General features: G+C 45.9%; 1 pseudogene; it reads left to right on the forward strand.

Moving 5' to 3' along the window:
- Nucleotides 1–1,751: 1,751 nt before the first annotated feature.
- On the forward strand, nt 1,752–1,931 carry LOC123392560 (annotated as a pseudogene).
- Nucleotides 1,932–11,375: the final 9,444 nt, after the last annotated feature.

Genomic DNA, 11,375 nt, shown 5'->3' on the forward strand with positions numbered 1-11,375 from the left:
TGCTGCCCTTAACTTCTTTCATCTTTTTTCTTTTTTTGGCAGTTAGACCCTCTTCTCTCCTTCAGTCATAATACCTCCTGATCTTTACCCTTCATCTGCCATAAAAACTCACTTTCAGTATAGGATCTGAAATTTCATTAGTCATTCACACATTAGTATAAACCTAAGGAACTGTTTGCTCTCTAGGGGGCATGGTCACACAAAGACTTCTCTTTTAATTGTAATAAAAGCTTTGATCTTTGTTAGAAGTGTTGGACTTAGGGAAGCATGAGAGAGATAGCTTTGGGGACAGAACCTTCTTAGCACATGATCAGTCTTCTATGTCTATGCATGTATCTGTAGCTTCAACATGTAGTGGGCTAAATGGAAGTCACTGGGGTCACCCACACCCCAGTGAACACTGTGAAGACCCAGGTTCTGGGACCACTGCCCTTGTTCTATCCTCCTAAATCTTCCAGAAAAAGTTCAGGGCACCCAGGCTCTTATCTCGGGTGACAGCCCAGCAATGGCCAGAGCTTTTGAAGACTTTTCTCTCTGGCATCCTGCTCATTTTCATTCTTCATAGTTCTTTGTCAACGGAAAGTGGATATAATATAGCATAATTACTGGGAGCCAAATGTAGCAAAAACACAGCCTCATCTTACTGCCTTTTCCCAAACCCTGATGACCACGCTTTTCTTCTATCCCCTTATGGAAGTCAATGCAGTTGGATGGCCCTTGTTCTTTAACTGTACCCAGCATCTCTGGATGCCCACCATTCAGGTGCTGGGGCAGTAACTGTAGCTGGGCTGTTTCATTCCAGCTTCATCTTCAGGGAAGCCACTGTGTCTTAGAAAATTCCCATATCTCTAACCTTGTTCCATGCATACTTCTAGAGCAAAGGATGAAAAATTGGAGCTGACACCATGTGGATTATTTATATGGATAAAATCCCACTAGACTGCTCATGATGTACCGTAAATACTTACCATTCTGTTAGTCTGGCTCTAGGAAAACCAGTTGCACTTGACACAATAATCAGTTGACCCTGAGAACATGGTTCCTTTAAAATCTTCAGGCTGTAGTGGAAAGACTGTAGTGGAAAAACCTCTGGGTCCAGCCCCTAGGATGTTGTGACTCAGTCCCTAGGATAAAGGTTTCACTAAACTCAGAAGTAGAATCATGGTTAGAATGAAACTACTTCATCCCTAAATATTACTGGTCTCTCTGTTCTTAAAAGGGACTCCAGCACTAGGAAAACCAAGAACAATAGGGAGCTTGTGCCCAAAGCAGGGAACCAAGGGAAAGATACTTATACAGCAAAATTTTTTGAGTATTATTTTCCTCATTATATAAGCAACATAAATGATATATGCCCACTGAGGAAATTTTGGAAATGAAGAAAGACATGATTCCATCTACCCATAGCATTATGGTATAAATCCTACAAGCCCTTTGTATATTTAACAAAATGGAAGTGTATCACATGTAGTTTTTTTAAAAAATATTTTATTTATTTATTTGATAGAGAGAGATTACAAGTAGGCAGAGAGGCAGGCAGAGAGAGAGGGAAGAAACAGACTCCCTGCCGAGCAGAGAGCCCGATGTGGGGCTCGATCCCAGGACCCTGAGATCATGACCTGAGCTGAAGGCAGAGGCTTTAACCCACTGAGCCACCCAGGTGCCCCTATCACATGTAGTTTTATGACTTGATTTTTTCACTTTACAATATACCATGAATGTAGCTAGTCTAATCAGAAAGTCTCAAACTCAGCTTTGCGCAGTGGCAGTATCGTAGCCAATGAGGTTTATCTGAGGCGCGATTATTGCTAATTGAAAACTTTTCCCAGAAAGTCTCAAACTCATCAGGGTATAAACATGGAATATTTTTACTTTTCTAATCACTGTTGCTACTGTGCTCTGTCAAATTTCCTCCTCCCACTGGGGAGAAGACACCCCTGACAACAGTTCAATCTGATTCTGTAAATTGCAGTCATCTGCAGTTATTAAAACACTTTCATTTTGGTTATTAAGCCTAATATTTCCATTTAAAATTTTTTAATCTCATATTTGATTGATTCAAACCTCTCTTTAGATCTCCTCTCCCCAAGGGGTTGACTAGACTTGCAGTTTGTACTGGAAAGGACAGAAGGGGCAGAGGGCATAGTCTGTTTTTTCTCATGTATCCCCTCTCTCTTCCCTGCCCTGGCCCCTCCTGTATAGGGATGTGCAGGAAAGAAAAGGGAAAAGAAATACCCCTTTTATGTAACTTCAAGTTGCTGCCCCTTCCTGTTGGCCTGTTGGTTGGCACCACTGTTCTAGATCTTTGTCACTGGTCTATATAGATAACGGGGGACTCAACAAGTCTTACGGATGAGATGGCTGTCCTCATGGTACTCCTTTCTACCTCCTACCTCATCTTATGTACTATGTTCATATACCTTCCATGGCCTTCCATGGTCTTCCTTGTGGGCCCTGAACGTCTGGCCCTAAACTATCTCCCAAATGCAAGGAGCTAGTTCTTGTCCCCTCATCATTTATAAACATCATGGATAAGTCCTCAACATTTATAAGCCATCCTCTTGGGAACTACCCACCCCCTTTTTAGCTTGAAGATGGTACATTGCATTTTCTCCATTTCTTCTTCCATGGACACTTTAAGAGCGGATATACTCTTCACAAACACTATACTCCCTAGGTGTATAAAATAAAGGTGACTTTATTTTATATCTCCATGATAAAAAGCCAATATATCAGTTCCACTTTTCTTGATATTTAATTATTTTGTTTTCAATCGCTCTCTTTCAATTGCTGTAAGCTACTCTGTTCTCAAGGTTCTATCAGTGCCATCCTATTACGATGCAATTTACAACATCTTTTCACGGCTGTGCTTCATCCCGTCTTATGGATCATAATATTATCAAAAATTCAGTTGCCTCTATTTTTATATTATAAACAGTGCTATAATGAACATCTTTGTTCATATTTTATATCATTTTCTTAGGATTATAGCTAACAATTACTACTTATGTGCTGGCAATTTGTTAAGGACTTTACAAACTTTATATTATTTTGTCCTCACAGGATATAGGTAGTATGGCTAGACTGATAGACATACAGAGTTCATTCATTTATGCTACAATGATATCGAGCTCCTATAAATGTCAGGCACTGTTCCCAGTGTTCTCATTCATTTCTACTTGCCCTGACCATGGTGCACTGCCCCAACCCTGAAATTTGCCATGTGGGAGTAGTGGCTGCATGGGAGCAGAGAAGGGCAACCTCCCCATGCAGGCCGAGTAAATCCCTAGGACACCAACACACTAGACTCAGGCCCCAGGTTCTCCCTTTTTTCCAAGAACAGAGTAAAAAGTACGGGCTATGTCAGAAGTCATCAGGACGAGGTCCAGTGCCTCCTTGTGTTGTGTCAAGGCCCTTGAAGAGTCAGAGAAGTATAAGCATTCTCCAAGGTCCTGAAAATAGCAGCAATCACTGTTCATGCACACAAAAAAGGATTAATGACCTTGTGTTTGGTCATCACTCAATCTTCCAAAGGGTCAGCAAGACAAATCTTTAGCCAGAGGTAGAGCTTTATTTTTAGGTAGAGAAGGATCAGGATAGAGCTTTATCTCCCAATCACTGTTTAAGTGAAGAAGGAAACTGAGTTTTGGACTTTCCTTCCTCTCTCCTGTCCCTAGGACAAGATGATCTGAAGCTGTAGAGGTGGCATCTGTGTCATCGGAGGTGTGACCCATAGTTCCTGGGGGAGGGTGCGTGGGAAAGGGCCTTTAGGGCGTCTGAATCCTTGGAAGTCTGGTTAGCGTCAGGTTGGTCACAGGTGTGGCTGAGGGGAGACAGAGTGGGAGGGATGGATTATGTCGTAGATGTTGTGGGTGATCTCTCTTTCCTCTCTACCCAACACCCATGGAAAGCAGCAAGACTGGGATAAAAAGCAGATGTCATAGTAGTTGACAACTTGGGTTTATAGTCCTATGGCCTCAAGTTTGAATTTCACACCCCCTCTGCATATCACTTAGACTGGCATGTGGCTCTAAGGAAGAGAAAACAGAATGACCATGGGTTAATCGGGGTTAATTTTTACTCACCTAAGTCCAGAGGAAGGTGGTGCTAGGCTGCTGAACCCCCTCAGGAATGGCCTTTGGTTCCTTCCATCTTCCTGATTTGGCTTCTTAACACACAGTTTTCATTCTTGGGTTTGCAAAGTAGAAGCTGCAACTCCAGCCTTCACGTCCATGTTTCCAGCAGGAAGAATGGGTGAGGGCGTGTCTCTTTAGCAACTGCTTCTGGGAAATTCACCTAGGAACTTTGACTTACAGCTTATGGACCAGACTCTCCCATTGCAAGGGAAAGTAAGAAAGATGACATTCTAGCTTTCTACTTTCATAGAGGAAGGCAAGGGAGAAGCTGGTTGTAAATGCCTCATTATCGGTGTGACCTATAGCATCACTTCTGTTCATGCATCTGTAAAATAGGACCATGTTGTCCATCTCGTATGGTTGTTTTGAGGGATTAATTGAGATAATGTGTGGCAAGTCCTTATTGCAGTTTCTGGCATGTCATAAGTTCTCTATAAACCTTTAAAAGAAAGAAGCAACGTGCTAGACCTTTGTTCATAGAGCATGGAGAGAAAGAAATATACAATTCAGAATGGGGTCATAGCCTCTCACTGTAGAATTTCTCACCTAGCTGAGAACTCAGCTGAATTCTGGGAACTTGTATTGATAACATCTCCTGATGACAACTGGCAAGGTTCAAGAGGCTACAGCAATGCCGGTCCTCCAGCAGTGATATATTCAACACAGAAAGAATATTTAAGAATGCGCCATATTCAGTATGATGTTTGCGACAATCTACCTTACCATCATAATTGTGTCTCTGAAAAGCTGTGAGCAAAGAAAAATTTGGTAAATACCTTTGAGTGGGAATTGGTGGGTTTGAATATGTGACCTTGCTCTGCCATTTATGATCACTGTGACCTTGGGGTAAACCTCATAGGACTTCAGTTTATCCATCCACCAACTGGGGATAAGATGACTCTCACCCACCACAGTTTTGGAGATCAAATGGCACACTATATGCAAAAAGCCTTTGGAAAGTGTAGGTATACAAATAAAATGCCAGCTTTAAGACGTGGGGGTGGCAGCTGAGTGCTGAAGAGGAGACGGGGGGACTTGGTGGCTCTCATCTGTGAGAGACACTTTCCCCTGGTAATACGTTCATTGGAAGGGGTCCAACCACTCCCATTTCCTCTAGGTGTGGGGACTTGGATCCACATCAGGCAAAATGCCCAATGGACAGTTTGTGTCCCCCCTCCACATGCTGTGACCACTCCTGCTGTTAGGATATTTATGCCCTGCACCTCCCTGTGGCATATCAGACCCAGCTCTGTTCCCTTCCCTTGCCCTCCCCAACAGGGGACAAGCAGGCTACAGTGCAGGCAAGAGAAGTTGATCTTGCTTGGCCCCAGCGTGGGCTGGTTGCTCTGCTGAGCGCTCTGAGTTTAGATTTCAATACCTGCTTTTCAGATACAGATTTTAGACACACACACACACACACACACACACACACATATATTTTTAAATGAGCCTCAAAAAGGCTGAACAGCTCGCCTACGGATACAGAGCTAGGGAGTGGCCAGAGCAGGTGTGACGTCTAGCTCTTTAGCTAAAGAGAGCCATAGGACATCAAGTGGGGGACGGTTATCTCCCAGCGGTGTCCTTTTTAGAGATGAAGTGTTAGAGCAGGGAGGGGCCGTGCCCAAGGTCACGCAAAGGTCTCTGCAGGGCCAGCACTGGATAGCAGATCTCTAAGTGGGCACACCGATCCTTCTGCTGTAGGAACATGCCACTCTGACGCTGGGCTCTCAGACCCCCGCTGCAGGGTGGGAATGGGGTCTCGGGGCAGCGGGGCTGCCTCCCGGCTGAAAGCAGGACTGGGAGGCCCTGCAGCAGGGGCTGCTGGCTCCCGCTGAACTGAATATTGACACAGCCTCTACTGTTCCCCTTGAAAAATAATCTCAGAAGGCGGCCTTACCAAGCCTGGCTTCGGCTTTTGGTGAGGATCTGGGGGGAGGAGGGGGAGAGAGAGGGGAATAGAAGAGAAATGGAAAATGAGAGAGAGCAAAACAAGGCAAGGAAAAAAAAATCGATGCCTCATTGCGAGCAGGTGGGAGCTGTGGTTGTGATGAATATTTACCGTGCAGTGGTCTAATGATTTTAGAAATGTTTTTCCGACTGTACTGAGCGCTTGTGGGATTGTTTTTCAAGAAATAAAATACATTAAAGCTCAGTCATTAAGAGCTTACAGGAGGAGGGAGTGCAGGTTCCAAGCCCATTAGCACACCCTGTAGTTAAGTAAGGGCCTCATTCCTAATGCATTTTTAATTTATTCTGTTTTGTAAAATCAAACTTTAAACTGCTCCTGGTACCATCAAATCTGTAGGCATCTCCTGAGCTTGTCCCCAGCCACGGAGCTCCAGTGAGAAACACGGTGGCCACGGATGAGCCCATGTCCAAGCGCTCTCCAGCCCTGAGCTTCTCGGTGGTTCCACCCAGCTCAGCTCCTTGCAGAAGCCCTGCCCTGTCCCCCAGCCCCGAGGGGATGGCTGCTGGACCAGGGCGGGGAGGGCTTCAGGCTGAAGCTGGAGCCCATGCTTCCATCTCGGAAAATCTGTGGGCATAAGAAGAAAGCAAGGCGTTCCCTGGGACAGGGAGACAGAGGATTCACCCTCTCTGAGGACTTTGGAGACCCAAGACAGCCGCCCTGCGTGAAGTTAGGGAGAGGGGTGGGGCATGAACCCCAGAAGCCTGAAATGCATGAGCTCATGTAATCCTCTCACCAGCCCCAGGAAATAGGCATTCGCTTCCTTACAGATGAGAGAACATGGCTCAGAAGGGCCAGGCCCCTTGCTCAGTGTCAGGCAGGCTGATCTACAGGTAACAGGGCTCAGCTTCTGGTGCAGGGGAGGCTGGAGCCCAAGCCAGGCTGCGGGGAGGCCAGGACAAGGGATAATAAAATGGCCTGTGAGGACGTTTTGCCAACACGGTTCCTAGAGACCATCTTGAACTGAATCTAAAACATGTTTGGCCTCCTAAAGAGGCCCCGAAAGCTACTTGCCTGAGGTATAGTTTGCCAAGACGATTTGGACTCTCTCCTTTTTATCTTCGTTCCCTCCCTAGTTTCTTTCTATAAATCTGCCCCCTCTTTTCTTCAGGCCTCTGCTCAAACGTTGCCTTCTCAGAGAGCTCTCCCCTGATCACTCGCACAAAAGAGCCCTCCTCCCAGCCCCCCCCCCCCGATTTTCTATCTCCTTCTCCTGCTGTAGGTTTCTCCACGGCACTTTTCCCACCAGACAAAGCATATCTTTACTTGTTTACTGGCTTATTTTCAGTCTCCCCGACTGGACTGTAAGCTTGGCATGGGCAAGGATTTCATCTTTTCGGCTTCGTCTTGAACAGTGTCTAGAATAGAAGATGCTCAGTAAATAGCTTCTGAATGAATCAGTGAACTTCTGAACTCTGGGAACTTGCTTCTCTCTAACTACAATCAGCCAGTGGCAGTTCCTGAGTGACGTTTGCTTCTCTACATGGCTTGAGAATGTCGTATACAAGAAATTGCTATTTCTGAGGACAGACGCCCTGAAGGTAGAGTTCCAGAGTCTCTGGATCCATGAGATGCCGCAGAGATTATCAAACGAATCCTCTCATTTTAGAGATGTGTCAGCTGCCCAGAGAGGTAAAGTGATGTGCCCAAAGTCACACAGCTTGTCACCTTAGGTCTCCAGAGGCCCAATCTGATTTTCCTTTTACACACCAGGCAAACTGTCACTGAGATCAAGACTCTAAGGTCTGATGGTTTCTGAAGCGTTTTTGGAGATCTGTACATCTTCCTGTCTTTGTGGGAAGCCTGGCTCGGTTCCACGGTCGAGCTAGGTTATCAGGCTAGGATGGGTGAGGGGCAGAGACATTTGCTGTCCCAAGCAGAGAGATCCAGCCAATGTGGTTGGATGTTAGTGCTCCCTAAAAGAGTCCACACACCTGGCCAGCGGGGACCACAGGGGCAGGAGGAAGCAGCCTCCTTGGCATGACTTCTGACGCTCTAGGAAGGACCGCTGACCCCCATACCTACTTTTCCACAAAGCCTGAAGGTCCTTGAACAGAATGCCAAGCCTGTCATAACCACGATGAGAGAAAAGCAAGTCTTCTGGCACAAGGAAGATCACAGGAACCTGAAATCACTCAGAGGGAGAAATTACTGGTCAGAGATCACATACTGATTCCTTAGGAACTGACAGGTAAGCACGTTAAAGGTGCAAGCAGGAAGATGCTTCTCTCCCATGGCAACCCTGCTGGGCCCTCCAGGTCTGCAGTGCTTCCTCCCCTGCCTCTCCAGATAGGGTCACCCCTCATTGTCTTATCCCCACCTTCGACTCCCAACTTGGCAATCGGGAGACATCTGGCTACCTAGAGGAGTCACTTCTCTGGGAAGAGATTTCTGGACGTGCCATTACCTGTGAGGAATGAGCACCTTTATTAAAAATCCACCTATATCTACGCTGCTGGCTGCTTTTAGGTGGTTTTTCAACAACAAAGGACCATGGAGACTGTTGCTATTCATGGGGGAACAATCCTAGGTTCAGAATGGTTCATAAGCTTGAGCAGGGAACACAGACCCAGCCAAGCCGGGCAGCTCCGACCCTTGAGCAAAAGGATTGCTTTTTTGACCAAAGTGACCGTCCGTCTCACTCACTGCGGCAGGGGGGTGGGGGGTGCTGGCCCAGCAGAGCCAGCTCATCCTGGAGTGCCTGCTGGGGAATCATCCCTGCAAACAGCCTCCCAGGACCCCATCCGTAGGCCACTGGCAGGGCTACTGCCAAGAAGTCTTAGAAGCAAAAACAGCTCCTGCGCCCAGCTTGTTCCTGTCGTGGTGATTCATGAGGCCAGCTTAGGGCCCGACATAACCACCCTCTGATCAGGGAAAGATGCATACTAATGGGTCACATTACCGGGCCTAACTTAATTGTGTTTTTAATCTTCATTACTGGAAAGAAAGCAGCGGACAGACCTTCAGGGATTCTTTTCCTCACACCAGGAAATGAACACAGACCTCGGCAGGGCCACATCCCATGCCTGGTGGCCTCCGTTCCTCTCTCTGGCCCCACTGGGACATTTCTCCTAGGATAGGGCAAAGAGCTTTCTCCTCGCCTTCCGTGAAAAAATCTTTTCTATTTCGCTCGATAGCCCTCCCTCTTCTCCTACCTCTGGTATTTTTCAGCTTGGCTCGCACTTTATTTTCAGGATACCAATACCAACAAATCACTTTTGCTTATTTCCATGGCAACTTGCTGCACACAAGTGTGTCGAGAAAATAACCCACAAGTGCATGATGTTGGTGGTAATTGGGTGAGGGAAATGGCTCCACCAGCAGTCAGCTCTGGGACCTCTGCAGGCCTGCTGAGGAATGCAGGCTTTTAGAAAGTCGGGCCCTTGGGCTCAGGAATAGCCTTATAAGTTCAATTACTGTACCAGAGGAAGAAAATCATAAATTTGGGGAAATACAGCTTCCAGCAGAGACAACTGGGGCAGAATAACTGAAGGATATAGTATAAGAAGGAGTGAGGAATTGCTGAGGTATAGTAGGGAGGAGGTAGGAGAAGCTGGGGTACTCGATGAGATCAAAAAGGAAGTCCTTGATGAACCCCGCTCGAATTGGGGAGCAATAACAGAACACCTAGGTCACGCGAGTCCATCACTAAATCAGTTTGTCTGGTTTTCTGCCTCAGTGTGATGGTACCTGCAACTCAGAACATTCATCAGGACTCCCTTCTACCCTGGGAGAGTAATGAGGAACGAGATCTCCTGGGATAACAAGAAACTATTAGCTGTTTTTCATATAATGAAATGAAGGCCTCCAGAGATAAAGTGATTTGTATTTTATAGAAATTTCCTGTGGCAATGATGGACCTAGGGTCTGGTAATAAATGCATCCACCCATCCATGCATCCATCCATCCATCCATATCCATCCACCCATCCACCCATCCATCCATCCATCCATCCAACCATCCATCCATCCATCCATGCATCCATCCATCCTTCCAACCATCCATCCATCCAACCAACCATCCATCCATCTATCCATCCATCCATCCATCCATCCATGCATCCATCCATCCATCCATCCATCCATCCATCCATATCCATCCACCCATCCACCCATCCATGCATCCATCCATCCATCCATATCCATCCATCCATCCATCCATCCATCCATCCATCCACCCACTTATCCATCCACCCACTCATCCCTCCTTCCCTCTTTCCATCCATCCAACCATCTATCCATCTGTCCATCCATCCAGCAATCCTTTCCTAAACTTAAAGAGCTAGAGATCTAATGTACCCTGAACCAGGATTTCTGATTAGATGGTCATTACTTTATAATTGACCCTAAATTACATTCATAATCTCCTGGCCACTTTTTCCATATAAGCCCAGGGCACCTCACAAAAGGACCTTCTACCCATAAAATGATGAATGGATAACCAAATGTGATATATCCATATTATGGAATATTATTTGGGCATAAAAAGGAATGGAGTACTGAAACATGCTACAGTAAGAATGAAGCTTGAAGACTTGAAGGCATTACACTAAGTAACGTTAGCAAGACACCAAAGTCAAATTGTGTATGATTCCATTCATATGAAATATCCAGAATAGGTAAATCCACAGAGATACATGCAGGCTGGTGGTTTCAGGGGCTGAAGGGAGGGGAAAATGGAGAATAGTTGTTTAGTGGGTACAGGGTTTTCTTTTGGGGTGATAAAAGATATTTTGGAACTTGATATAGAAGGTGATTGCATAACATTGTGAATGTATTAAATGCCACAGAAAAGTCCACTTTAGAATAGTAAATCTTTTGTGAATTTTGCCTCTCCAAAAAAAGAAAAAAAAGGACTTTCTATTTTCTTCAAGTCCTGGAGGGGGGTGGGGTTAGGAGCAGGGAGGGCATCCACCAGTCCACAACCAGAAAGCTCTGTGTGACTACTCCTGGGCTTCATAGACCGAGGGATTTTTCTGCAGAGAGGGTATCCTAAAATTAAAAGGGTCTGTCCTAAGGGGTCCTGACACCGATGGGTCCTGTGACCCCCTAGCTGGGGGATTTGGTGGGCTGTTCCCATCAAGGGGCCAGAACTCCCTTCATGGGCTCACCAGCTGAGCTAAGTGGGGAGAGGCCGTAGACCTTGAATTTAAAACAGAAATCTGAATTTTAAAGCTCTCAACAGCTTTCATTGCTGTCACTATTTTTAATAGATTTTTATCTCTTATGCATTCAATTATTATCATTGTCACCAGCCCATGGGGGAAATTTTAA

Source organism: Mustela putorius, unplaced genomic scaffold (assembly GCF_011764305.1).
Source record: "Mustela putorius furo isolate JIRA1106 unplaced genomic scaffold, ASM1176430v1.1 tig00000585_pilon_pilon_pilon, whole genome shotgun sequence".
Lineage (NCBI taxonomy): Eukaryota > Metazoa > Chordata > Mammalia > Carnivora > Mustelidae > Mustela > Mustela putorius.